This window comes from Rhinoderma darwinii, chromosome 5, assembly GCF_050947455.1.
Source record: "Rhinoderma darwinii isolate aRhiDar2 chromosome 5, aRhiDar2.hap1, whole genome shotgun sequence".
Classification (NCBI taxonomy): Eukaryota; Metazoa; Chordata; class Amphibia; order Anura; family Rhinodermatidae; genus Rhinoderma; species Rhinoderma darwinii.
In genome coordinates this window covers 212,156,954-212,184,757 of record NC_134691.1, presented here as the reverse complement: position 1 = coordinate 212,184,757, position 27,804 = coordinate 212,156,954, and the positions used below count along the sequence as shown (strand labels likewise).

The window sequence follows — 27,804 nt, the reverse complement described above, 5'->3', positions numbered from 1 at the left end:
CCAGGACATCTCCTCCTGAAGCCTCCTCAAGCCAACAGGCCACCAGGAAGCCGAACCAGGCTGCTCCAACCCTAGAGCCCTGGATGAAGCAGACGGTGCCGGACATGACGGAAGAAGTGTTCTGCCAGAAGATGCTCCTGGACCAGGGCTTCGCTAAGCCGGAGACCATCAGCATCCAGGCCTTCATGACCGGGATGTTCTTCGTGACCTTCGCATCGATCAACATCTGCAGAAGGTACTGGGAGATGGTGAAAGCGGCGAGGCCTGAATCCCCTTTCTCTCGCTTTGTGGGCAACTGCCCTGTCCAAAGAGAGGAAAGGCGGGTGACGGTCTCAATGCGGAACCCACACACCCCCGGCAAAGACATCACCACGCTCCTGAGGCGGTTCTGCACAGTGGTGAGGGAACCCACCCACATCCTGAACGGACTCGGCTTCTGGACTGGCAAGTGGTCGGTAATCGTCCGACTGAACAAAGATTCGAGCGCGGAAGACGGCCTCCAGCACCTGCCCCAGTCATTCTCGCTGGGCAACTCCTACGGCCTCATCTATTACCCGGACATGCCGCAGATCTGCAGGAGATGCAGCAAGAAGGGTCATTCGGTGAAGGACTGCAAGGAGGACGCCTGCAAGAACTGCCGGGTAACAGGACACGAGACCAAAGACTGCCCGAAACGGACAATGTGCAACCTCTGCGGACAAGCAGCCCACTCCTACAAGGACTGCCCGAAGAGGGATCGATCCTGGGCAACTGTAGCGGCGAAAGCTCCAGCCAGAGGGAACCCCGCCCCAGCCAGAGCTCCAGCGGCGCAGAAGACCGGGAAAAAGAAGGATGGTAAGATGACGACAGTCCCTCCCCCCCCTCTCCCGGCCCTCCCTCGCCCTACCCTTCCCACCCTCCCTCGTCCGGCCCTCCCCACACCCCCGTCCCCAACCCCTGCACCCCCACTGAGGCTCTCACCTTCTCCTACGCACCCATCTCAGTGGTCCTGTCACCTGCACCTCTCCCAACCCAGCCTCCCTTCTCCCCAGCTCCAGCAGCACTAACATCTTCCCCTCCAGCTGCTGGAGTCCTCTCCCTGGAGGATTTTCCCCCTCTTGTCTCCTCAGGTGCCATCCAGAGGAAGGGAAAGGTGAGGGACAGCCCAGCTGCTGATTCCTCAAAGCGAAAAGTTGTGGAAATCTGCGAAGATTCCCTTGCGCAGCAGGAGGAAATGGAGCAGATGGTGGAGGAACTCGTGTCTGAACCTAAGGTCATCGACTTCACAACAGACATACAGGTTGTTTCAATCCTGGAACAATATTTGGCAGAGAGCCTGCTGGATCTTCCGGACCTGCCAGGCTCCAGAGAGGAGGATCCGCCCGACCAGACTGGTAACTAAGGTGTATCGTTTGCACTAACCTTCTTTATTCTCCCCCATGGCTGCTAAACTTAACATCTTTGGCCCCAATGTGAGGAGTGTTAGAGATAGGACTAGATGTCAGATGGTGCTAACTTTTCTTTCCAAGCAGTCGAGTGATGTTTTTATGCTGCAGGAATGTACTCTCCCCTCTTCCAGGTCATACCATCATCTGGCCAGGCAGTGGACCCATGGCCCGTCCTACTGGTCTGGTGGGGGCGACTGTAAGTCTGCAGGGTTTGCCATCCTGATTAGGGGAAGCGTATTTACTGTTGACTCTGTCCAGGAGCTCGTCTGCGGCCGCTTGTTGGTCGTAGACGGTTCCTGGGCGGGAGAGCCGATTAGGCTCATCAACGTGTACGCTCCCCCTATGAAGGCTGAGCGCCTGGAACTATTCCAGACCCTGCAGACCCAGCTCGCCACCACTAGGGCAGTGGTGATGGCCGGGGACTTCAACTGCCCCATCGAAGAGGATGGATGAAGTTCCGGCACTTCAAGCAAGCTGGAAGTCAGTTCCAAACTGCTTATCGAGATGGTAACCGAAGCATCCTTGCAGGACGTTGTGGGCTCCATGGGGAACGGCTCTGTGAACTATTCATGGAGCCAACCCGATGGCTCACTTCGTTCTCGGATTGACTTTGTGTTCACCTCCCGGGCAGTCAAGCAGCATGGGCACTCCATGGTCCCCTGCTTCTTCTCTGACCACAGGGCCATTCTCTTCCAGGGTGCCATCGGCCACGGTTTTCCTCCCGGCCCTGGCTCCTGGAAGCTGAATTGTGCCCTGCTGGAAAAAGAGCAGGTACTGGCGGAACTTAGAGACGCCTACAGTGAAGGAAATAAGTATTTGATCCCTTGCTGATTTTGTAAGCTTGCCCACTGTCAAAGTCATGAAAAGTCTAGAATTTTTAGGCTAGGTTAATTTTATAAAAAGAAAAACTGAAAATCACAGTCAGAATTATATATATTTATTTGCATTGTGCACAGAGAAATAAGTATTTGATCCCCTACCAACCATTAAGAGTTCAGCCTCCTCCAGACCAGTTACACGCTCCAAATCAACTTGGTGCCTGCATTAAAGACAGCTGTCTTAAATGGTCACCTGTATAAAAGACTCATGTCCATAGACTCAATTAATCAGTCTGACTCTAACCTCTACAACATGGGCAAGACCAAAGAGCTTTCTAAGGATGTCAGGGACAAGATCATAGACCTGCACAAGGCTGGAGTGAGCTACAAAACCATAAGTAAGACGCTGGGTGAGAAGGAGACAACTGTTGGTGCAATAATGAGAAAATGGAAGACATACAAAATGACTGTCAATCTACATCGATCTGGGGCTCCATGCAAAATCTCACCTCGTGGGGTATCCTTGATCCTGAGGAAGGTGAGAGCTCAGCCAAAAACTACACAGGGGGAACTTGTTAATGATCTCAAGGCAGCTGGGACCACAGTCACCAAGAAAACCATTGGTAACACATTACGCCGTAATGGATTAAAATCCTGCAGTGCCCGCAAGGTCCCCCTGCTCAAGAAGGCACATGTACAGGCCCATCTGAAGTTTGCAAATGAACATCTGGATGATTCTGAGAGTGATTGGGAGAAGGTGCTGTGGTCAGATGAGACTAAAATTGAGCTCTTTGGCATTAACTCAACTCGCCGTGTTTGGAGGAAGATAAATGCTGCCTATGACCCAAAGAACACCGTCCCCACTGTCAAGCATGGAGGTGGAAACATTATGTTTTGGGGGTGTTTCTCTGCTAAGGGCATAGGACTACTTCACCACATCAATGGGAGAATGGATGGAGCCATGTACCGTCAAATCCTGAGTGACAACCTCCTTCCCTCCACCAGGACATTAAAAATGGCTCGTGGCTGGGTCTTCCAGCATGACAATGACCCGAAACATACAGCCAAGGCAACAAAGGAGTGGCTCAAAAAGAAGCACATTAAGGTCATGGAGTGGCCTAGCCAGTCTCCAGACCTTAATCCCATCGAAAACTTATGGAGGGAGGTGAAGATCCAAGTTGCCAACCGACAGCCTCGAAATCTTAATGATTTACAGATGATCTGCAAACAGGAGTGGGCCAAAATTCCATTTAACATGTGTGCAAACCTCATCATGAACTACAAAAAACGTCTGACTGCTGTGCTTGCCAACAAGGGTTTTGCCACCAAGTATTAAGTCTTGTTTGCCAAAGGGATCAAATATTTATTTCTCTGTGCACAATGCAAATAAATGTATATAATTTTGATTATGTGATTTTCTTTTTTTTTTTTTTATATTATCTATCTCTCACTGGTAAAATTAACCTAGCGTAAAAATTCTAGACTGTTCATGTCTTTGACAGTGGGCAAACTAACAAAATCAGCAAGGGATCAAATACTTATTTCCTTCACTGTATATTGTTTGGAGGAATGATAAAGTTTTCTTTGACAAAACCTGTGACTGGTGGGAATATGTTAAAGTTGAATTTCGTTGTTTCTTTCAGGCAAAAAGTCGTCAACAAGGCGTGTGAGAGGAAGAGAGACTTCAGGGAGATGCAGCGTCAGCTGCGATCCCTGCAAGACCTCCTTCAATGTGGCTGGGACGTCAGGAAGGAGCTGGAGGAAGCCAAAAAGGGCCTGAAAAGGCACTTTGAGGAGGAATCCAATCGAATTGTCTTTCGTTCCAAGGTGGAGAACCTGGAGAAGGGTGAGAAATGTAACTCGTTTTATTTCAGGAAACTCCATGCTGGCCACACGCCCCTGAAGGAATTCCGAGATGAGACCGGAAACATGCATTCTGAGAAGAAGGAGGTGATGGGAGTCGTCACAGACTACTACCGAAGCCTCTACTCCCCGAAAACCACTGACCCCGAAGCCGCCGATAAATTCCTGTCAGGTATCACTAATCATCTTGATCCTGCAGGTACGGAGGCTATGGATGTACCCCTGACGGTGGAGGAACTGCTCTCTGCCGCTAAATCCTTCAGACCCGGCAGGACCCCGGGCAGTGATGGTCTTCCAGCAGAGCTCTATGTAGCGCTGGGGGACTTGATCTGTCCGGACCTGCTGGAGCTCTATGAGGAGGTGGTAGTGGAGGGTAGAATGCCACCGTCCTTGAGAAAAGGCATGATCACGATCTTGTATAAGCGGAAGGGGGAAGAGATGTGACCTGAAAAACTGGCGTCCCATCTCTCTCCTGAACGTGGACTACAAGATCCTCGCCAAAGTATTGGCCAACAGACTGAACGTTGTCATCGGACAGATCATCGTAGCTGACCAAACCTGCGGCATTCCTGGCCGTAGGGTGGCCGACAGTCTTGCCCTGGTGAGGGACACGGTGCATTACATGCAAAGCCGCCGTACACACGCGGCCCTGGTCAGTCTTAATCAGGAGAAGGCTTTTGACCGGGTCTCTCACGAATTCATGGGTATGGCTCTGCGTAGGCTGCGGCTTGGCAGGTTGTTCTGTTTGTATGTTAACCTGATGTATTGTGACATTTACAGCTCGGTGCTGGTGAACGGCTGGAAGACTGACCCCTTTCCTGTATTGTCGGGGGTTAGACAAGGCTGTCCTCTTTCACCTCTCCTTTTTGTTTGTGTTATAGAGCTCTTCGCAGAGGCTATCCGGCAGAATGGAGAGATCAGAGGGATCACCGCACCAGGTCCAGGACACTTCAAGGTCAAATGCTCGCTGTACATGGACGATGTGACCGTCTTCTGCGCTGACCAGAGCTCGGTGACTGCACTCGTCCAGACCTGCGAGGAGTTCGGACGCACTTCAGGGGCAAAAGTAAACTGCGGGAAGTCAGAAGCCATGCTCTTTGGAAAATGGTACCTGCCTTCTCCTGCCTCCTTCCCGTTTACTATCAAGCCGGACTTCATCAAAATTCTGGGAGTCTGGTTCGGTAAAGAAGGTGCAGCCCTAAAGTCGTGGGAAGAACGCTTGGCCAAAGTCAACCAAAGGATCGGACTGTGGAGCCTCAGACAACTCACTATTGAGGGCAAAGCAATGGTCCTGCGTAACGAAGTCTTGCCTGTGCTACAATACACTGCACAGGCATGGCCCCCTCTTGCCACCGTCTCGAGGGCCATTACCAGGACTGTGTTTCGCTTCATCTGGGGCTCGAAAATGGACAGAGTAAAGCGGACTGTTATGTACAAGGAGCCCCGCAAAGGTGGGAAGTGTATACCCGACATTCCCACTCTGCTGCCGATCGCTTTTGTATGTGACTGTGTTCGTAGGACTCTGAGGACAGCAAATGGCTCTGCGGGCAAGGCCATTTCCCGCTACTTCCTCCTTCCCCTGTGGCGAGGTTTTGGCTGGGACAAGTGGGACAGCTCCTTCCCTTACAACTGGCACGCTCCCTGGTTCTACGGAGATGTTGTCCGGTTTGTGAGGGAGCATCAGCTGGAGGGTCTTAAGCCCGACTTGTGGAAACCTAAGACGATCCACAAGCACATCAGAGCAAAGGACTCACTGGAGTCTGTTCCAGGGCTTCATGCCGACACGTTGGAGACTGTTTGGACTAACGTGTCATCTGGCAGGTTGATCAACGTGCACAAGGACATTTCATGGATGGACATCCAGGGAGGACTGCCTCTTAGGTCATTCATGCATGCCCGTAACCTCTGCAAGACCCCGTACTGCCCCAGGTGCCCCTTCACGGAGGAAACATCTTTGCACACTTTCTGGCAGTGCCCCTTTGCACAGGGTCTGTTGAAAGCCTTGGAACATGAACTCAAGGACTCAGTTCCCAGGAACAGACTGTCGTACTGCTCGGTACTTTATGGACTATTTCCTGGGAGTAACACGGATGGAGCAATCACGAGGCCTGGCGCCTTATGAACTGTTTTAAGGACGCTATATGGTTTGCCAGGAATCATCTGATTTTGCGGAGAGAGAGTGTGTCTGTCCAGGACTGCCGCAGGCTGATCCACAGCCTGCTCAGAGACTATTCCACCTGGGACACCTCGGACGTCGATGAGGAAGAGTACTGATACTCCCTTTCTCCCCACTCTCCCTTCTTGTGTGTTGTCTTTCAATAAAGCTTCGGGCCTGTGATTCCCCCCCTTCCCCTACCCCCTCCTACCCACTCCCCCCACCCCATAACTTGTCTGTAATGCTTTGTTGTTTGGCTTTAGTGAATGCAAGAATGTTAGTGTAGCATGTGGTGTAATGTATAGCATAGTACTGTACTGTGTATTATCCTGTCATGTTATGTTTGACGACTGTTATTATTTATTATTTGCTGCTTCATGGCTTGCGCTGCATCGCAGTAATGTTTGTATGATGACGATTGATTGTCAATAAAGTATTTTTCAATCAACCAGAGGCGTCCAGTGCTGAACTCTCGGCTCTGCAGCATCGCCCTTTGGGGCTTGAAGAGGCTCTGTCACCAGATTTTGCAACCCCTATCTGCTATTGCAGCAGAAAGGCGCTGCAATGTAGATTACAGTAACGTTTTTATTTTTAAAAAACGAGCATTTTTGGCCAAGTTATGACCATTTTTGTATTTATGCAAATGAGGCTTGCAAAAGTACAACTGGGCGTGTTGAAAAGTAAAAGTCCAAGTGGGCGTGTATTATGTGCGTACATCGGGGCGTGTTTACTACTTTTACTAGCTGGGCGTTCTGATGAGAAGTATCATCCACTTCTCTTCAGAACGCCCAGCTTCTGGCAGTGCAGACACAGCCGTGTTCTCGAGAGATCACGCTGTGACGTCACTTCCCCAGGTCCTGCATCGTGTCAGACGAGCGAGGACACATCGGCACCAGAGGCTACAGATGATTCTGCAGCAGCATCGGCGTTTGCAGGTAAATCGATGTAGCTACTTACCTGCAAACGGTGATGCTGCTGCAGAATCAACAGTAGCCTCTGGTGCCGATGTGGCCGACACGATGCAGGACCTGTGAGTGACGTCACAGATCTGCACTGCCAGAAGCTGGGCGTTCTGAAGAGAAGTGGATGATACTTCTCATCAGAACGCCCAGCTAGTAAAAGTAGTAAACACGCCCCGATGTACGCACATAATACACGCCCAGTTGTACTTTTACTTTTCAACACGCCCAGTTGTACTTTTGCAAGCCTCATTTGCATAAATACAAAAATGGTCATAACTTGGCCAAAAATGCTCGTTTTTTAAAAATAAAAATGTTACTGTAATCTACATTGCAGCGCCTATCTGCTGAAATAGCAGATAGGGGTTGCAAAATCTGGTGACAGAGCCTCTTTAAGCTGCTTGTTGCTATAGGGAGACAGCCAGTGTCAGGAAGGCGATCGACAATGGGCGTAATTGTGCGCCATGCTATGGCCGGGGAAACCCGGGTAAAATATGGAGTTCGTATTGAAGTGGATGCCAGATTGGAGAAAACCCTGGACATGCGATATTTGGTGCGCAATGTTATTTTCGGAATTTTGAAGGTGAAACGGACGAAGATTCTCTGTCTGCAGGAGCACAAGGTTGGTCATTATACTTTGATCTTGACGGATTTACCTGCTTGCCATACTCTGCATTATAACTTGATGGACACTGTCAATAACCCTGAGTTTGCTGGACTCTCTTTTGTCTTACTCTATGATGAAGGAGAAGTCTTCTTGGTGTTTTTTTTGTATAATGCACATGTACCACTGCAGGATATTGTGGCCTTTTTGTCCAGACTTTGTGCCTATGTCAAATATGAGAACAAAATCCTGAATTCTGAATTGCTATGGACCGGGAAATATAAATTTTGTGTCCGTTTTCGCCAAAGTATCGAGGTACCAGGAGGTTTTTATTTCCCTCCTTCAAATTTCTCCATTGGAAGAGATAGGGGATATTTGTTCTTTCCCAGGTGTCCACCCTTTTGTAGAAACTGCAAGGTTTTTGGCCATATAAAAGAAGGGTGTCAGAAAACGGGCAGGTACTCCAAGTGCAATCAGGAGGGGCATGCAGCAAAGGAATGTGTTAATCGCATTGTCTGTAACCTGTGTGAAGTGGAAGGTCGCGCCTTCAAAGACTGCCCTCTGCGAAAAAAATCATATGCAGGTGCAGCCAGAATCAGTGTCTGAGATGCCTGGGATGGCGGGGCTGATGGGATATGCAAATGAGGCAACTACTGTCCATCATGCCTCTGGAGTTGCAACTCCCGCAGAAGTACCAGTGGAGGAAGGGGCAGGTATGGAGGCAGCCCCGGTCGAGGAAGATCTCCCTCACCCAACTGATGTCCAGACTGGGCTGCAGGGTGAGGGTGAAATTGAGGATGATGTGCCTGTGACTCCCCCTGTCTCTTGGAGTCTGGCTGAGCTGTTCCCAGAGGAATTTGGAGAGCAAGGGGACTTTACTGCAGTTACCAGACCTGCTGATGAGATTCTGGACATGGGAGCCAAGAGGGCCAAGTTGACTGTGTCACCTCACCTCCTGTAACCCCTGGAAGAGATGTTGAATATCCTTCATCCATGATATCCTTAGATGAGCCTTTTTTGGAAGAAGGTCAAGGGACTCATTTCTTCACCTTAAATTGCCTGCCTCCAGAAGGCAAAGGCTGAGATATAAATGGGCAGTTTGTGGATATTTGGTTGCTAAAATCAAAGTATCGGCACCAAAACTTAATGTAATGTCGTATCCTTAAAGAGGCTCTGTCACCAGATTTTGCAACCCCTATCTGCTATTGCAGCAGATAGGCGCTGCAATGTAGATTACAGTAACGTTTTTATTTTTAAAAAACGAGCATTTTTGGCCAAGTTATGACCATTTTTGTATTTATGCAAATGAGGCTTGCAAAAGTACAACTGGGCGTGTTTACAGTAAAAGTACAACTGGGCGTGTATTATGTGTGTACATCGGGGCGTTTTTACTACTTTTACTAGCTGGGCGTTCTGACGAGAAGTATCATCCACTTCTCTTCAGAACGCCCAGCTTCTGGCAGTGCAGACACAGCCGTGTTCTCGAGAGATGTGTCGTCACTCACAGGTCCTGCATCGTGCCAGATGAGCGAGGACACATCGGCACCAGAGGCTACATTTGATTCTGCAGCAGCATCGGCATTTGAGGGTAAGTCGATGTAGCTACTTACCTGCAAACGATGATGCTGCTGCAGAATCAACTATTAGTACATAATGAATAGCAATACGTGATATCAGAAATAATGACAATGATAAAAATAAGTCGGATTCCAAAGAACAGCATCAGAGTGGTATAGATGAAATTATACCTAAGGGTATACAGAAACAACCCATCTAGAGACAAAAGATGTCAAATCATGCAAGCCCCATGAAATATACAGGACATGTGTAGCTGTAAAAGACAGCAAACAATACACAGCCCGAACAAAAAATTGTAAAAGAGCACCTCGACGCGCGTTTCGCCTGGGACCGGCTTCGTCAGGCGAAACGCGCGTCGAGGTGCTCTTTTTTCTGTGCCACATCTAGGCTGATGTTCATCTCCTGCCACCATGTCTATAGGTATGGTTTATTTTCGATAGTGTAATGCCTTTCTTCTACTAGTTAGTACTCTATTCAGGGTTATACATATATGGCTATTCACTTTCTTATTTACCTATAGTTACAATTTTTTGTTCGGGCTGTGTATTTTTTGCTGTCTTTTACAGCTACACATGTCCTGTATATTTCATGGGGTTTGCATGATTTGACATCTTTTGTCTCTAGATGGGTTGTTTCTGTATACCCTTAGGTATAATTTCATCTATACCACTCTGATGCTGTTCTTTGGAATCAGACTTATTTTTATCATTGTCATTATTTCTGATATCACATATTGCTATTCATTATGTACTAATAAAGATTATAATATTTTATGAAAATACGTGTCAGTTATACATTCATAGGTATAATAGTGGGTGCGATGTCCCCTTTGTTTTTTGGTTGAAGAATGAATATTAATTTTTTTTTTTAAAAATGGGGCTATAAAAAAGCAGCTATGCTAAGAAACCAATATAATGAGTTGAATGTTAGAATAGAATGGTTAAGAAAACTTAGCAAGCTTGGTGTGGATGTGAGTGATTTGATGAGGGACGCAAGGAGTGAAAGTAGACGTTTATTAGAGGAAAAAGGGAAGAAAATTATATATACATCAAAAGTGGAAAACTTAGACAAAGACGAAAAATGCACACGATTCTTTTCCAAAAAAATATGTGGTAAAAAGGATGATATGGATGAATTATTGAATCATAGGGGTGAGTGTGTTTCTGGAAAGGATGTGATGAGGGAAGTTGAAGGTTTTTATACCCAGTTGTATGGAGAGAAGTGGTATGATAAGGATTTGATGAATGAGGTTTTGAATGGTTTGGAAAATAAACTTGGAGAGGAAGATCGTGAGTCTTTGTGTGGTGATATTACCATGGATGAAGTGAGAAATGTGGTGATGAGTGCAAATAAAAATAAAACACCTGGGAAGGATGGGATCCCAATTGAATTATATGTGAGGATGTGGGATATAATGGGTGGGGATTTGCTTGCGGTATGTCAGTATATGTGGAAGCATGGTGTGCTGAGCGAATCTATGAAAGAAGGTGTGGTTGTGCTGATATATAAAAAAGGTGAGAAGAAAAACTTGGCAAACTGGAGGCCAATTACTTTGTTGGCTTCTGATTATAAGTGTTTTAGTAAAGTATTGGCCAATAGGATGCGTGAGGTTGTTGGTGAAGTGGTGAATGAAGATCAAGTGTGTGCAGTGCCTGGTAGAAGTATGACTGATAATTTGTTGTTACTAAGGGATATGATTGGGGACTGTATGGATAGAAAGCAGAAATGTATGGTCCTATCTGTGGATTTTGAAAAGGCGTTTGATAGGGTGTCGCATGTGTTTATGTTTAGTGTGCTGTGTAAAATGGGGTTTCCGAGAAAGTTTGTGTATGCAGTGAAAGGTTTGTATAGGAACGTAACAAGTGAGTTTCTCGTAAATGGGTTGCTGAGTGGAAAAGTGGGGATAAGGTCAGGTGTCAGGCAGGGTTGCCCTATGTCCCCTGTCCTGTTCATTAGTGCGATTGAAGTATTGTTGTGTATGGTTAGAAGGGAAAAATTTATGAGGGGGTTATTAATTCCTGGGAGTAATGGAAAATTTGTGAAAGTTTTGGGTTATATGGACGATGTGGTGATTGTTAGTGAAAGAGAGGCGGAGATAAATAGAGCGAGATTGTTGTTGAGTTTGTTTTGTAGTGCGTCTGCGTTTAAAGTGAATTGGGGTAAATGTAGTTTTAAGTGTTTTGGTGACAGGAGTGTGAGGATGGATGGGGTTAATTGTGAGATGGATGCTATTAAAATATTGGGTGTGCACTTTAATGAGGATTTGAGAGGGACTGAAAGTTGGGATGAATGTGGTATGAGAATAGAACGAAAGCTGAACTTTTGGAGCCTGAGAAGTTTGACACTGACGGGAAAAATTCTGAGAGTTAAAGCTGTTATATTACCAATTTTACTTTTTTGTGCAGTTGTTTTCCCTTTTGCTACCCACAAAAGTGGTATGTCAAACAGACAGCGTGATATTGTGTGGATGTCGCTGCATAATATCCTACCTGTTAGGCAAGTGCAGAAAAGAAGGGATCTTATTAGGTCTGAGGTTTGCCCGAGGGATGGATGTGGAGCAAGTGAGAGTGTGAGACATATGTTGTGGGATTGTGACTATTCGTATGAAGTATGGAAAGGGGTGGGTGGTTTGTATAAAGAACTGGCGGGGGTAAAATGTGCAAATTGGAAAGTAGCAATGTTTGGAATGGGTGCAAGTAGTCGTATGAAAGATAGAATTATGTGGTTAATTATGGCATGTGTGATGGAAAGTCTGTGGGATGTAAGGAATCTGTTAGTGTTTAACCCCTTCCCGCTCCTTGACGTACTATTACGTCATGGCAGCTGTATCGTTCGCGCTCCATGCCGTAGTAGTTCGTCTCGGGAGTAACGGCCGTTTCGGCCGTCCTCCCGACACATACAGGAGCTGTGACGCTGCTGTCTTGTTCAGCAGCTGTCACAGCTCCTACAGCGGGGACCGATCGCTGTGTCCCCGCTGATTAACCCCTTAAAAGCCGCGTTCTATAGAGATCGCGGCTTTTTAGGGGTTAAGCTGCCATCGCCGGCCTGCTACATGATAGCGGCCGGCGATGGTGACTATGGCAACCGGACACCAAACAATGGCGTCCGGCTATGCCATAGACGGAAGCCTAGTGGGTCCTGACAACGTCAGGACCCACTATGCTTGCTGTCAGTGAGTAGCTGACAGTTCTAATACACTGCACTACGCATGTAGTGCAGTGTATTAGAATAGCGATCAGGGCCTCCTGCTCTCATGTCCCCTAATGGGACAAAGTAATAAAGTAAAAAAAAAGTTAAAAAAAGATGTGTAAAAATAAGAAAATAAAAGATTTAAAAGTAATAAAAGTAAAAATCCCCCTTTTTCCCTTATCAGTCCTTTATTATTAATAAAAATATATAAACAAACAAATAAACTATACATAATTGGTATCGCCGCGTCCGTAGCGGCCTGAACTACAAAATTATTTCATTATTTATCCCGCACGGTGAACGCCGTAAAATAAAATAATAATAAACCGAACCACAATCATAATTCTTTGGTCACTTCACCTCCCAAAAAATGGAACAAAAAGAGATCAAAAAGTCGCATGTACCGAAAAATGGTACTGATCGAAACTACAGTTCGTTACGCAAAAAATAAGTCCTCGCACGGCTTTATTGATTGAAAAATAAAACAGTTATGGCTCTTAGAATAAGGTAACACAAAAAGTAAATGATTGTTTACAAAACGTATTTTATTGTGCAAACGCCATAAGACATTAAAAAAAACTATAAACATCTGGTATCGCCGTAATCGTATCGCCCCGCAGAATAAAGTGAATATGTCATTTATAGCGCACGGTGAACGCTGTAAAAAAAAACGAAAAAAAAAACAATAGTACAATTGCTGTTTTTTAGTCACCACGCCACCTAAAAATAGAATAAAAACTAATCAAAAAGCCGCATGCACCCCAAGAAAACTACAATGGATTCCTCAAGGGGTCTAGTTTCCAAATTGGGGTCACTTTTGGGGGGTTCCCAAAGTTTTGGCACCACAAGACCTCTTCAAACCGGACATGGTGCCTAATAAAAAAGAGGCTTCAAAATCCACTACGTGCTCCTTTGCTTCGGAGGCCGGCGCTTCAGTCCATTACCGCCCGAGGGCCACATGTGGGATATTTCTCTAAACTGCAGAATCTGGGCAATACGTATTATGTTGCGTTTCACTGATAAATCCTTTTGTGTTATAAAAAAAAATGGTATAAAGAGGATTTTCTGACAAAAAAAAAATTTAAATTTCACCTCTACTTTGCTCTAAATTTTTGTGAAACACCTAAAGGGTTCATAAACTTTCTACATGCTGTTGAGAATACTTTGAGGGTTCTAGTTTCTAAAATGGGGTATTTGATAGGGGTTTCTAATATATGGGCCCCTCAAAGCAACTTCAGAACTGAACAGGAACCTAAAAAAATAAATAAATGAGGCAATACTTCGCTTCTTACATTATACTGATAATGAGCCGTGCCCACCCCGAGATGACCCCAGTTTTGACCGTTTGTATAAACGGAGACCCCTATTAGACCGTTCCAGTGCCCGGTTTTCCCAAGCATACACCCCCGAGAAGTGTATTTCTATTGATGAGTCCCTGGTACATTTTAAAGGGAGGGTTCAATTCCGCGAGTACCTGCCGGGTAAGAGGGCAAGGTATGGCGTGAAGATGTATAAGCTGTGAGAGTGCATCAGGGTATACCTACAGGTTTAGGATATATGAAGGAAAGGCCACCCCCAAACCAGACTGCATCCTGGACTACAATAGGTACATGGGAGGGATGGACTTGTAAGATCAAGCCCTGAAGCCCTACAGCGCCATGCGGTGTGGTATAAGAAGCTGGCCGGGAACATCATACCGATGGCTTTGTACAATGCGTACATGCTACGTCGATGTGCAGGCCAGACGGGAACTTTCCTGGAATTTCAAGAGGTGATTATCAAGAACCTAATCTTTAGGGACCAAGAAGGGGGGGCACCCAGTACTTCTGGAAGCGGGGCCACACGCATCGTACCAGGGCAACACTTTCCAGGAGAAGTTCCCCAAACTGGCAAGAAGGGAAAAAGTCAAAAGAGGTGCAAAGTCTGCTATAAGAGGGCGATAATGGATGACACAATATATCAATGTGACACGTGTCCCGAATAACCAGAGCTCTGTATGAAAGTGTTTTAAAATTTATCATACATCCCTTGGTTTATAATTTACCCCAGTTTTACTTACCCTGATGCACTCCGCACAGCTTATCCCCCCTCGTCTTTCCCCTCTGAGCCCTTCTGTGTGTCCAGGCAGCTGATAACAGCCACATGTAGGGTATTGCCATACCCGGGAGAACCCACATTACAGTTTATGGGGTGTAGGTCTCCGGTCAAAATGCTCACTACACCTCTAAATGAATGCCTTAAGGGTGTAGTTTTTAAAACGGGGTCACTTCTTGCGGGTTTCAACTGTACTGGTACCTCAGGGGCTTCTGCATACATGACTTCGCACTAGAAAATCCCCAGTAGGCCAAATGGTGGTCCTTTCCTTCTGAGCCCTCCCATGGGCCCAAACGGCAGTTTATCACAACAAATGGGGTATTGCGGCACTCAGAACAAATTGCGCAACAGAATGGGGTATTTTGTTTCTTGTGAAAATAAGAAATTTTCAGCCAAAACTACATATTATTTGAAAAAAATAATTTTGTTTTCATTCCCAGCCCAATTCAAATAAGTTCTGTGAAAAAACTATGGTGTAAAAATGGTCACAACACCCAGAAATGAATTCCTTGAGGGGTGTAGTTTCCAAAATGGGGTCACTTCTGGTGGGTTTCCATTGCTTTGATACCTCTGGGGCTCTGCAAATGCGACATGGCACCCGAAAACCAAACCAGCAAAATCTGTACTCCAAAGAACACACAGCGCTCCTTCCCTTCTGAGGCCTCCCATGGGCCCAAACGGCAGTTTATTGCCACAAATGGGGTATTGATGCACTCAGGAGAAATTGGGCAACAAAATTGAGTATTTTGTTTCCTGTGAAAATAAGAAATTTTGGTAAAAAATTACATCTTATTGGAAAAAATGTCATTTTTTTTATGTCACAGCCCAATTGAAATAGGTGCTGTGAAAAAACTGTGTGGTCAAAATGCTAACAACAACCATAAATGAAATCCTTGAGGGGTGTAGTTTCCAAAATGGGGTCACTTTTGTTGGGTTTCCATTGCTTTGATACCTCTGAGGCTCTGCAAATGCGACATGGCACCCGAAAACCAATCCAACAAAATCTGGACTCCAACAAACATATAGCGCTCCTTTCCTTCTGAGCCCTCCCATGGGCCCAAACGGCAGTTTATTCCCACAAATGGGGTATTGCCACACTAAGGACAAATTGGGCAACAAAATGGGGTATTTTGTTCCCTGTGAAAATAAGAAATTTTGATCACAAATGACATTTTATTTGAAAAAATGACATTTTTTTCATTTCAGAGCCCAATTCAAATACGTGCTGTGAAAAAACTGTGCGGTCAAAATGGTAACAACAACCCTAAATGAATTCCTTGAGGGGTGTAGTTTCCAAAATGGGGTCACTATTTGGGGATTCCTACTGTTTTGACACCTCAACACCTCTTCAAACCTGGCATGCTGCCTAAAATATATTCTAATAAAAAAGAGGACTCAAAATGCGCTAGGTGCTTCTTTGCTTCTAGGGCTTGTGTTTTAGTCCACGAGCGCAGTAGGGCCACATGTGGGACATTTCTAAAAACTGCAGAATCTGGACAATACATATTTAGTAGTGTTTCTCTGGTAAAACCTTCTGTGTTTCAGAAAAAAAATGAATAAAATTGAAATTCAGCAAGAAAAATGAAATTTGCAAATTTCACCTCCACTTTGCTTTAATTCCTGTGAAATGCCTGAAGGGTTAAAAAACTTTCTAACTGCTGTTTTGAATACTTTGAGGGGTCTAGTTTTTAAAATGGGGTGTTTTATCAGGGTTTCTAATACATAGGCCCCACAAAGCCACTTCAGAACTCAAGAGGTACCTTAAAAAAAAGGCTTTTGAAATTTTCTTAAAAATATGAGAAATTGCTGTTTATGTTCTAAGCCTTGTAACGTCCAAGAAAAAAAAAAGAATGTTCAAAAAACGATGCCAATCTAAAGTAGACATATGGGAAATGTGAACTAGTAACTATTTTGGGTGGTATAACCGTCTGTTTTACAAGCAGATGCATTTAAATTCTGAAAAATGCAATTTTTTCAAAATTTTCTCTAAATTTTGCAATTTTTCACAAATAAAGACTGAATATATCGACCAAATTTTACCACGAACATGAAGCCCAAAGTGTCACGAGAAAATAATCTCAGAATCGCTTGGATAGGTTTAAGCATTCCGACGTTATTACCACATAAAGTGAAATATGTCAGATTTGAAAAATGGGCTCTGAGCCTTAAGGCCAAAACTAGGCTGCATCCTTAAGGGGTTAAAAGGAAATTAGTGCCTGTGAACAAGTGTATTAGGATGATTTTGTCCAGACTTTACGTTATATATTTGTGGGATAGACTGCATGGTGGTGGCTTAGATTCAGAGGGGATATGGAAGTTCAAAATATTGAAATTCCTGATACGATGTAGGTAATATTGGTTTTCTTGTGATTGTTTATGTGAATTGACTATGAATAAAGAACAAACCAGAATGATGCTAAGTTTGAAGCAACGTGGATTTGATTTTCAAGTTTTGAGAAACATTATAAGTTGCTTATAACTAACTGAAATGGTTTTAAAAAATAAAAAAAAAATAAAACATTTGTTATCAGTTTAATATCTGATAGTGTCCCCTATCTGGGGACCATATATTAAATGGATTTTTAGAACAGGGAGATGGAAATAGAGCTTGCTCTGTCCACTCCACGCATTGACCTGGTATTGCAGTATTTCCAGGACCGGTGCACCCTTTCCTTATGTGTTTACTAAAATCAGATTCCAAAAGTGCTTTTTGTTTTTGCCATTGTTTTTTTCTTGCACCTTGGATCTCTGCTTTAATCCCATTATTTCAACACCTGTTGGACAATGCATTTTTGTCATGTGTGATAATGGCCTAATTTATTAAATGTAATTAATTGATTGCCACCTCTTGTTTTGTGTCGCCTTTGTTTCTGTATTTCCAGCATTTCAATTTGGAACAGCTCATTCACCTTCCTTGTCTTCTCTCCGCCCTCCTAGGTAAGTTAAAGAGCTGCACCTGAGCCAGCCATCAAGCCAGCCACTGATTGATGCAGCACCACAGTCAAATAGTGCAATAGTGGAGTAGGGGAACAGCAAGCAGCCATTAAAGCAGCCGCCACAATGGACCTACCTGTGTACACTAGATGGATGTGATGGAATGAAGTGTCCTCCCTACATTTCAAAGTAGTAAGAATTGCAGTTGCAACGAACCCTTGCTTGCCTACAAAGAGACCAGCAATTTGGATTTGTTACTATGTTACCTGGAAGAGTAACAAACTGTGCAAGGATGGAGGTTGTAGGAGCAAGGAGAAGAAGCTGTCTGTAAATTTGTGGATGCCTATTTTCCATTTTGCAGTCCCCTGTCTCCCTCTTGTGGCCTCCTGGAGGCAACTAGCTGTGCAGACAGACAACCGGGGGGCCACCTGTTGCAGTGTTGCCCTCTTAGGCAACACTGAGTGACTGACTGAGCAGCACCGTCTAATATAAGGTTCAGACGGAACTTTGCGCGTGTCATAGTGGAGCCCTCAGGAGCCAGAGCCAGCTTTATGACATCATAATGGGGCCTCAGACATAAAAGCCTGGGCACAGGCAGTGTTGGTCAGTGCTGCTCAGCAGGCAGCACTGGATTGCAGCTGATCCAAGGCGTGAAGGGAGAAGGGGTGGCTGTGGGCATGCACTTGCTGCTGCTGCCAGCGTTTGTCTGCACGGCAGGAGGGCATTTGGGCGTTGCCAGGAAGGCATTTTTATGTAGATTCCTCCGCTTTCTGCACAGCATTGTGGTGCAAGCAAAAGAAGCAAATCCTGTCTAGCTTCCTCTCCGGCCTTTATTCACCTCCCGCCTGGCTGTGCTTGTGTGAGTGTGTGAGCCGGCAGGGCCCCATGGAATTGCCTAGGAGTAGGTTGAATCGCAGCAAGGGGTGAACAGCAGTATTGGGCAGGCTCTGGCAACGCGCGCCACTTTCGGGTTATCGCTTCTCGGCCTTTTGGCTAAGATCAAGTGTACTTGTGCAGGAGGTTTTTAGTCAGAAGGTGCTCCGGGTACCCTCGCCTTGGCCTGGGGGGATCGTCCAGGTTTATAGCCTGGACTTCACCCCCCCCTGCTGCTATTTTGGGTGTAGGCCTAGCCCCGGAGCAACGAGTTGCGAACCCCCCCAGCCCTTTGGTACGTCCCAGGACCCCATAGGGCGAAGCGATAGTTGTGCGGTTCGGCCTGGCCACGGAAATGGCAGGCGAGCCTGATGTGGTGCCGGTGTATGCCCGGCTAATGATCTCTGCCCGATTTATCGTGGCAGAGGGTGGAGGTGGTCCACGTGGCGTGAAGTTTTTGGTCTACAAGATCTTGGAAGAACTACTGGCGGTCCACAAGAACGAGATTTTGGCTATCCAGGACTACCCGAAACGAGGAATCTTTGATGTTACATTTATGGGAGAAGGAATCCTCCGTGATGCCATGGATCGAGCTGAGAGGAGAAAAGGTGAACTTGTGGTAGCGGGAGTCCAGGTAGTAGAACATGCCTTTGAAATTACCAAACTTGTTGTGATTAAAATGTATTCCCCATATGTGAAGGATATGGAAGTGGCAGCATTTCTAGCTGCCTACTTCAAGAATGTCAAACTGTTGGGGAGAGTTATGAACGAGTGTGGAGTGTGGACCGTCAAGTGGAAGTTTTTAGTGACATTGATAAAAGACCCCTCCATCCAAGAAGCGAGATTACCACCGGCTCGTTTTAAAATTGGAAATGTGAATGGCGACCTCTATTTTTCAGGGATGCCAAACTTCTGCAGGGCCTGCGGTACATATGGACATACCAGTTTTAACTGCGATGTCACCTGTAGAAACTGTGGAAGCAAAGAGCACAATATGAGAGAATGCACACAAGAGAAAAAATTTAATTTTTGTAAAAAAACTGGTCATCTGTACTATTCTTGTCCCCATAGGTACCGAGGCGAAGAAAATGAGCAACCCGAGGCGCCCCCACGTGCTCCACCAGCAAACCAGTCCCATCCCCTGGGAGAGGAGCATGCCAGGGCTGCGAAGGAGCAGCGAGGCACTTGGGCTTCAAAGGTGCGGAGTAATGGAGCCGAAGCAGGTACCTCGCAGCCAGCAACCTCTGAGGAAAGGAAGGAGCCCAATGCCAAAGAAAAAAGGCAAGCAAAGAGTAAGGCGGAAAAGGAGCAGGCCACCAATGATACTGGGGCATCCCAGAGGGCTGGTTGTCCAGTGGGTGTCGGGCCTGCTCCTGTACCTGGGTCTCAGGAGTCTGACTCCGAGCAGGAGAACTGGGTAGCGGTGGGTCCCCGAAAAAAAGGAAAACAGGAGCGTGCTGGTAGGAGGGAATCAGGGGAGAAGATGGACACATCCGTAAAGAAAAGTGAGCGCAACCTCCCCCTCTAAGACGGCTTTAACAGAGCCTGGGGGGAGAGGCGGGGCCCTTGGGGGACCCACCCGAAATGGACCTACGTGGTCATCCAGTTGAGACCCAGGTGACGCTAAGCGAGAGTGGGCTCCCCTTATATGAGATAAGAGTTGCTGGCATGGCTCTCAGTGAAGGAAGTTCCTCTTTCCCCTTTCGTCCCTCTTTGGGATTCGGACGAGGGTGGGGATATGAGCGCAAATGAGAATTCTGGTAATGCTGGTGGAGGAAATGTCTGATATTAAGTACCACGATTATTTATTATTTTAAAATCAAGACGTTCTTAAAATCTCCACGATGTCAGAAGTAAAGGGAATCTCCCTCAACGCGAGGGGCGCCAAGTCCAAAGTTAGAAGGGTTGCTCTCTTCAGCTTTTTACAAATAGCACTACACTAACACTGACACTCATTTATCGCACACCTTTGAGCACTTAGTTCGCCACTCCCCTCAAGACTAGTGGGAGTGGCTATCACTATTTAATGCACACTCCTTCTGCAGCATTTTTTGATCTGTCTGTGTCCTGCTGGGAACGGGTTTTCACCCACCCACCTACCTAGTAAGTATGGCCTTTTTTGTGGTTTTGATCCTCGCAGGTGATTTTAATTGTATCCTGAGAGGGGAACGCCGGCTTACCAGCGCTACAAGCAGGAACTACGATAAGACCTCTGGACTGCTCAAAGATATGGTGAGTGATTTTAAGTTAAAAGACGTTTACAAAGACTGTAACAGGAGCAGTCCAGAGGAAGCCGGCGTTACCTGGAGCAACGCCACCTGTAGCTCCAGGATAGGTTTTATTTTTTTGTAACGAGAATCTGCTGCCTTTTAAATGCGATGTTTTAACCAATGTTTTTTCTGATCACAAGCTTTTATGATTTTATGTAAAGCGTGATTTTAATAACATTATTAGTAAAAAGTCCTGGAAGTTAAATGTTTCCCTTTTAGATGATCCACAGGTTTTTACAGATTTTATTGAATTTTACAAAGAGAGTAGGCGGGTGAGAGACACGCGGGCTCCCATCACTGAATGGTGGGAGAAAATGAAAAGGAAAATAAAAGAATTTTTTATTAAAAAAAGCGTGGCGAAAGCCAGAGAGAAGCAAGCTTTTTTTAAATTCTCAACACCCGCCTACAGACCCTGTACAAGATGAGAGAGCATGAGATAGATGTAAAAGACATCACCAACTTAAAAAAAGAGATAGCGTGACTCGCTGAAGGAGATTACCACTGTTTTAGACCCTGTCTCCCAGAATTTTTTATTGCAGGAACTGTCGGAGCAGGAGATTTTAGAGACAGTGAAGAGTTTTAAAGCAGGTAAAGTTCCTGGACCGGACGGTATACCCAGTGAGTTTTATGTCAAATTTTATGACATTTTAAAAGATGATCTCTTAAACCTTTTTACCGAAGTCTTTCATTCCAAGATGCTGCCTAAGTCCTGGCGGAAGGGTGAGGTCTCCTTGTTATACAAAAAAGGTGACATTGCAAATTTAGAGAATTGGAGACCAATAACCCTTCTGAATAGTGACTACAAAATAATGGCAAAACTATGTGCGAACCGTTTAAAAGCCATAGTACCCCACATTATACACTCTAACCAGGTGTGTGGGGTGCCAGGCCGCAGCATCTGGGACAATATTAATTTAATAAAGGATGCGATAGAAGACACGAAATCTAGAAACTGAAAATTAGCCATTTTATCCATAGATTTCCAAAAAGCTTTTGACCGAGTATCGCACTTTTATCTTTTTAAGGTTTTAGAGCGGATGGGTATACCTGAAGGTTTTTTATTATCTATTAAAGCCTTTTATAAAGATTGCACAAGCAAAATTTTAGTAAATGGTTTCAAGACACATGACGTTCTTTTAAACTCTGGGGTGAAGCAGGGGTGTCCCTTGTCTCCACTGCTTTTCATATGTGCACTAGAGCCTCTGCTATGCGCAATATGCCGTGATAAACAGATACGTGGAGTCCCCCTGCCAGGGGGTAGCGGCATAGAAGCTAAAGCAGTGGGGTACATGGATGATGTGGCGATACTTTGTAGGGACACCCTGTCGCTTCAGAAAGCCCTAAAACAAATTGAGTTTTATTGCTGTGCTTCCGGTTTTAGAATACATTTCAGCAAAAGTAATATTTTAAGAATAGGAAGCATGGTTTTTAGACACATACCCGTTCCTGTGTCAGAAACTATTAAAGTTTTAGGTATCTCCTTCAGTGAGCACGACAATGGTTTTATAAGTTGGGACATGGTGGCGCAGAAGGTAAACAATAAAATTTGTATGTGGAATATGAGGAAACTCACTATGGAGGGAAAAATTTTAATCATAAAAATGGTCATTTTACCCCTTCTTTTATATACAAGCATGGTGTTCCCTCCCCCAACAGTTTTATTACGAAAAATAACAAAAGCATGTTTTACCTTCTTTTGGAGTTCCAGGATGGAGAAATTGAAACGAGAAACGGTAATAAAATCCAAACCAAAGGGTGGCAAAGATTTTCCTGATTTTAATAGGTTTCTTTTAATTAAGTTCTTTAGTTTCTGTTTTAATTCCCTTTTTAAAGAGCACTATTGGTCTTACTTTTTACGTTTTAATACTGGGTTTTTTATGCGGAGGTTTGGTTGGTTTAGCATAATTTTATCCTCACCATACGCTTTTAAATTACCAGCTAACTACGTAATTTTAGAAAAGATAGTGGTTCTCCAATTTAAAAGGGAAGACCGTGAACGAACTTAAAAACAGCAAGAGACTAATGAAAGACCTGAGAGAGAGTGAAACGGTCAGCAATGTGCTTTTATTTTCAAAATGATTAATGTGTTTTATCTTTTTAATACACAGATGGACCTGGCCTGGAGCTGCGTTCATCAATGTCTTCCATGCCGGGCATTCCAGTACAGAAGAAGATTCGCGAGGTCTGCCGTCTGCCCGAGGGAAGGCTGCCAGGCCGAGGAGACTATAAGACATATTTTTTGGTTATTGGACTTTGCAAAAGAATTTTGGAAAAAAATATTCCCTCTTTTGATGAAGATGGCAGACCTAAAGGACTTAAACTATGAAGATATTTTATACAGACTTTTTGGATGCCCAACCGTGAATCAGAAAATAATAGCATGGAAGACGATGAATTGCGCCAAAGAAGCTCTATGGAAGGCCAGGAACATCCTTCTTTTTAAGCACGACGTTTTATCGGTTGATGATGTTTTAGGTCTTTGTTTTATTGAAATGTATATTTACTTTTTATTAGACAAAAAAAGGAATGCCATCTTTCTAAATAAATGGTTTGTGACAGACTGGAACTCCAAATAAATAAAGATTTGCCTACATAAATTTTATGAAAATTAGATTTTACTATTGTTACAATTTGAAAAATTATTTTTATGTAACTAAAATTTATTTTATTGTAAAATTGAAATTTTTATTAATAAATCATTGACAACTGAAAAAAAATCTGTTCTTATCAGTTTAATATCTGATACGTCCCCTATCTGGGGACCATATATTAAATGGATTTTTAGAAAAGGGAGATGGAAATAGAGCTTGCTCTGTCCACTCCACGCATTGACCTGATATTGCAGTATTTCCAGGACCGGTGCACCCTTTCCTTATGTGTTCACTAAAATCAGATTTCAAAACTGCTTTTTGTTTTTGCCATTGTTTTTTTTCTTGCACCTTGGATCTCTCCTTTAATCCCATTATTTCAACACCTGTTGGACAATGCATTTTTGGAATGTGTGATAATGGCCTAATTTATTAAATGTAATTAATTAATAGATTGTCACCTCTTGTTTTGTGTCTTCTGTGTTTCCAGCATTTCAATTTGGAACAGCTCATTCACCTTCCTTGTCTTCTCTCCGCCGTCCCTCCTAGGTAAGTTAAAGATCTGCACCTGAGCCAGCCAGCCAGCCAGCCACTGATTGATGCAGCACCACAGTCAAATAGTGGAGTAGGGGAACAGCAAGCAGCCATTAAAGCAGCCGCCACAATGGACCTACCTGTGTACACTAGATGGATGTTATGGAATGAAGTGTCCTCCCTACATTTCAGAGAAGTAAGAATTGCAGTTGCAACACACCCTTGCTTGCCTACAAAGAGACCAGCAATTTGGATTTGTTACTATGTTACCTGGAAGAATAACAAACTGTGCAAGGATGGAGGTTGTAGGAGCAAGGAGAAGAAGTTGTCTGTAAAGTTGTTGGATGCCTATATTCCATTTTGCAGTCCCCTGTCTCCCTCTTGAGGCCTCCTGGAGGCAACTAGCTGTGCAGACAGACAACCCGGGGGCCACCTTTTGCAGTGTTGCCCTCTCAGGCAACACTGAGTGACTGACTGAGCAGCACCGTCTAATATAAGGTTCAGATGGAACTTTGCGCGTGTCATAGTGGAGCCCTCAGGAGCCAGAGCCAGCTTTATAACATCATAATGGGGCCTCAGAGATAAAAGCCTGGCCACAGGCAGTGTTGGTCAGTGCTGCTCAGCAGGCAGCACTGGATTGCAGCTGATCCAAGGTTTCAAGGGAGAAGGGGTGGCTGTGGGCATGCACTTGCTGCTGCTGCCAGTGTTTGTCTTCACGGCAGGAGGGCATTTGGGCGTTGCCAGGAAGGCGTTTTTATGTAGATTCCTCCGCTTTCTGCACAGCATTGTGGTGCAAGCAAAAGAAGCAAATCCTGTCTAGCTTCCTCTCCGGCCTTTATTCACTTCCCGCCTGGCTGTGCTTTTGTGAGTGTGTGAGCCGGCTGGGCCCCATGGAATTGCCTAGGTGTAGGCTGAATCGCTGCAAGGGGTGAACAGCAGGGCTTCGCTAAGCCGGAGACCTTCAGCATCCAGGCCTTCATGACCGGGATGTTATTCGTGACCTTCGCATCGATCAACATCTGCAGAAGGTACAGGTGGTACAGAAGGTGCAGAAGCGGCGAGGCCTGAATCCCCTTTCTCTCGCTTTGTGGGCAACTGCCCTGTCCAAAGAGAGGAAAGGCGGGTGACGGTCTCAATGCGGAACCCACACACCCCCGGCAAAGACATCACCACGCTCCTGAAGCGGTTCTGCACAGTGGTGAGGGAACCCACCCACATCCTGAACGGACTCGGCTTCTGGACTGGCAAGTGGTCGGTAATCGTCCGACTGAACAAGGATTCGAGCACGGAAGACGGCCTCCAGCACCTGCCCCAGTCATTCTCGCTGGGCAACTCCTACGGCCTCATCTACTACCCGGACATGCCGCAGATCTGCAGGAGATGCAGCAAGAAGGGTCATTCGGTGAAGGACTGCAAGGAGGACGCCTGCAAGAACTGCCGGGTAACAGGACACGAGACCAAAGACTGCCCGAAACGGACAATGTGCAACCTCTGCGGACAAGCAGCCCACTCCTACAAGGACTGCCCGAGGAGGGATCGATCCTGGGCAACTGTAGCGGCGAAAGCTCCGGCCAGAGGGAACCCCGCCCCAGCCAGAGCTCCAGCAGCACAGAAGACCGGGAATAAGAAGGATGGTAAGAAGACGACAGTCCCTCCCCCCCCTCTCCCGGCCCTCCCTCGCCCTACCCCTCCCACCCTCCCTCGCCCGGCCCTCCCCACCCCCCCGTCCCCAACCCCTGTCACCCCCACTGAGGCTCTCACCTTCTCCTACCCACCCATCTCAGGGGTCCTGTCACCTGCACCTCTCCCAACCCAGCCTCCCTTCTCCCCAGCTCCAGCAGCACTAACATCTTCCCCTCCAGCTGCTGGAGTCCTCTCCCTGGAGGATTTTCCCCCTCTTGTCTCCTCAGGTGCCATCCAGAGGAAGAGAAAGGTGAGGGACAGCCCAGCTGCTGAGTCCTCAAAGCGACAAGTCGTGGAAATCTGCGAAGATTCCCTTGCGCAGCAGGAGGAAATGGAGCAGATGGTGGAGGAACTCGTGTCTGAACCTGAGGTCATCGACTTCACAACAGACATCCAGGTGGCTACAATCCTGGAACAATTTTTGTCAGAGGGCCTGCTGGATCTTTCGGACCCGCCAGGCGAGGAGGACCCGCCCGACCGGACTGGTAACTAAGGTGTATCGTTTGCACTAACCTTCTTTATTCTCCCCCATGGCTGCTAAACTTAACATCTTTAGCCTCAATGTGAGGAGTGTTAGAGATAGGACTAGATGTCAGATGGTGCTAACTTTTCTTTCCAAGCAGTCGAGTGATATATTTATGCTGCAGGAATGTACTCTCCCCTCTTCCAGGTCATATCATCACCTGGCCAGGCAGGTGATTAGGGGAGGCGTATTTACTGTTGACTCTGTCCAGGAGCTCGTCTGCGGCCGCTTGTTGGTCGTAGACAGTTCCTGGGCAGGAGAGCCGATTAGGCTCATCAACGTGTACGCCCCCCCTATGAAGGCTGAGCGCCTGGAACTATTCCAGACCCTGCGGACCCAGCTCGCCACCACTAGGGCAGTGGTGATGGCCGGGGACTTCAACTGCCCCATCGAAGAGGATGGACGAAGTTCCGGCACTTCAATCAAGCTGGATGTAAGTTCCAAACTGCTTATCGAGATGGTAACCGAAGCATCCTTGCAGGATGTTGTGGGCTCCATGGGGATCGGCTCTGTGAACTATTCATGGAGCCGACCCGATGGCTCACTTCGTTCTCGGATTGACTTTGTGTTCACCTCCCGGGCAGTCAAGCAGCATGGGCACTCCATGGTCCCCTGCTTCTTCTCTGACCACAGGGCCATTCTCTTCCAGGGTGCCATCGGCCACGGTTTTCCTCCCGGCCCTGGCTCCTGGAAGTTGAATTGTGCCCTGCTGGAAAGAGAGGAGGTACTGGCGGAACTTAGAGACGCCTATATTGTTTGGAGGAATGATAAAGTTTTCTTTGACAAAACCTGTGACTGGTGGGAATATGTTAAAGTTGAACTTCGTTGTTTCTTTCAGGCAAAAAGTCGCCAACAGGCGTGTGAGAGGAAGAGAGACTTCAGAGAGATGCAGCGTCAGCTGCGATCCCTGCAAGACCTCCTTCAATGCGGCTGGGACGTCAGGAAGGAGCTGGAGGAAGCCAAAAAGGGCCTGAAAAGGCACTTTGAGGAGGAATCCAAGCGAATTGTCTTTCGTTCCAAGGTGGAGAACCTGGAGAAGGGTGAGAAATGTAACTCGTTCTTTTTCAGGAAACTCCATGCCGGCCACACGCCCCTGAAGGAACTTCGAGATGAGACCGGAAACATGCATTCTGGGAAGAAGGAGGTGATGGGAGTCGTCACAGACTACTACCGAAGCCTCTACTCCCGGAAAACCACTGACCCCGAAGCCGCCGATAAATTCCTGTCAGGTATCTGTAATGGCAGGGGGTAGGGAGACGGACAAGTGAGCCCTAATCTACCCGCCACTCTGACCCTGCCTACTTGCAACGACCCGCCCTAGGCGACGGGGTACAACTGGGCGGCGGTCCCTGCGCTCAGTAAGTGCACGACAAACACGACAAACATACAAAGGAACACAAGCAAGGAAAAGGGGCCGTTGCCCACGGCAACACCGTGAGCAACCAGAGTGGTGAACGAGCCGAGTCAAGCCAGGAGTGTGCGAGATACAAAACGAAAAGCAGAAGAGTAGTCGGTAAGCCAGGGTCTGTATGGAGCAGGATCAAAAATAGCAGGAGCTGTAGCTGGGCCAGGAAACCACAAGGAGGGAAACACAAGCAATAACAAGCACCGAGGGACAGGAAGTGCAGGCTTAAATAGACCGAGGGCGGGAGCTAGCTGAGTCTGGCCAGGTTACGATAGGCTCTCCCACTCCTAAGCCTGCCAGCCTGAAT

The 27,804-nt window shown here is 46.2% G+C and overlaps 2 non-coding genes and 1 pseudogene across 2 annotated transcripts; all 3 read left to right on the top strand.

Moving 5' to 3' along the window:
* Positions 1 to 131: 131 nt before the first annotated feature.
* On the top strand, positions 132 to 26,272 carry LOC142652547 (uncharacterized; annotated as a pseudogene).
* LOC142654431 (U2 spliceosomal RNA) lies at positions 17,176 to 17,358 on the top strand. The gene has a single exon (XR_012849042.1). It is a non-coding gene; the product is annotated as a U2 spliceosomal RNA (small nuclear RNA).
* On the top strand, positions 23,446 to 23,634 carry LOC142654320 (U2 spliceosomal RNA). The gene has a single exon (XR_012848996.1). It is a non-coding gene; the product is annotated as a U2 spliceosomal RNA (small nuclear RNA).
* Positions 26,273 to 27,804: the final 1,532 nt, after the last annotated feature.